Source organism: Manacus vitellinus, unplaced genomic scaffold (genome assembly GCF_001715985.3).
Source record: "Manacus vitellinus isolate BGI_N305 unplaced genomic scaffold, ASM171598v3 scaffold_3_pilon, whole genome shotgun sequence".
Lineage (NCBI taxonomy): Eukaryota > Metazoa > Chordata > Aves > Passeriformes > Pipridae > Manacus > Manacus vitellinus.
In genome coordinates this window covers 37,597,652-37,599,197 of record NW_021940535.1, presented here as the reverse complement: position 1 = coordinate 37,599,197, position 1,546 = coordinate 37,597,652, and positions in this window count along the sequence as shown.

The following is a 1,546-nucleotide window of genomic DNA, read 5'->3' as shown; positions in this document are numbered from 1 at the left end:
TCTTGCTATCCCTGATCCCTTATATCTGAATACACATCTATTGGTGTGAAACTTTACAGCCCACAAGTTCAAGGCTTGCTGCCTGCTAATTCAAAATGTCAGGAGCAGAGTCTTAACCCTTTCTCTGTGTGGAATCACAGAGTTATTGAGGTTGGAAGAGACCTCCAAAATAATCCAGTCCAACCTTCGACCAAAGATCACCATGGCCACTCCACCATAACCCAAAGTACCACAGTCTACTTGGGTTTTTTGACATTTCCAGGGATAGTGACTCCATCACTTCCCTGGGAAGCCTGTTCCTATGCTTAACCACTCTTTCAGTGAAGAATGTTATTTTTCTTCTGAAACGTCTGTGTGTGTCACCAGATATTCCACACAACCCACCCCATGGTTATAGATCTGTGTATCAAACCACGTTTTTTACCTATGGTTATGGCCAGCTGAAATGTGAGCTTACAATAAAATTAATTTTCTAGCCAAGACTGTTGTCATACTTTGGTAAAGGCTTTCCATGTTTTGACATACAAAGAATTGTGACAGATCACACAGCCTTTGCTAGTGATTTAGTAAAAGCGTACAACTGCTATCCGAAAACATCTCCATGAAAATCTAATAAACTCCTCATGTGAGACATTAACCTCCTGTGTTACCATTTCATTCTTTACGTACTGAAACATTGCCATTGTCCTCAAAAAATACTACAGTTAATAATTTACAAGTAAACAGTGAAATGATGTGTGGTTATGTCAGTGAAGGACCAAATTAGGACTGATGTAATAAAACAAAGGTAAAGGCCTTTCTGTATCACATGAATCATGATGTATACAACCTTTGGAGTTCAAGTATGCAACACGTTTTATATCTCACTTTTTTCTTTGTGCGTGTCTGTTCTGAATGGGCAATAATGTTACTGCATTGGCCTTCTTTACTGAACAAATATTTCTGCTGAACATTTCTTAAATCGAAATCCAATGTTGAAAGCTGTTCAGCCTAAAAAAATATGACTAAAAGCTAGAGACCTCTGCCAGAGACATGATTTCAGAATGGTGTCTATATAATGTCAAAAAGAACAAACACATTTCATTTCATCTGAACTATTCACAGTAATTGACTGGCAACTGATTTAATAAAAAAGCTGTTTGGAATTTTGTATCCATCACTCTCACTAATTACAATCCATCATCTAAGAGCTCTGTTGGCTTTGGAGGCCAGTTCAAGCTTTGTTGCAGTAAGATTAGACTTTATCACATCTCACCATATCACATTTTATGTTTATTTGAATCAGGTTACATTTGATCTCATCACTTGACGTTTTTCTTTTTCACTTGTATTATATTAATATTTTTGTGATATTAATTAATCTTTTATGCAAACACAGCCACCCACTTCTTTGAGCATGGCTATCAAGTGATTCTGCCTCCAGTTTTCTGGCACTGTGGATTGTCTGGTCACTGTGTTGTAAAAACACATGTTTGTATACCTAGGTTTTACTTGTGCCCAAGTTAAAGTGAAAAGGAAAATAATACTGGCTGCAGGATCAGGCCCT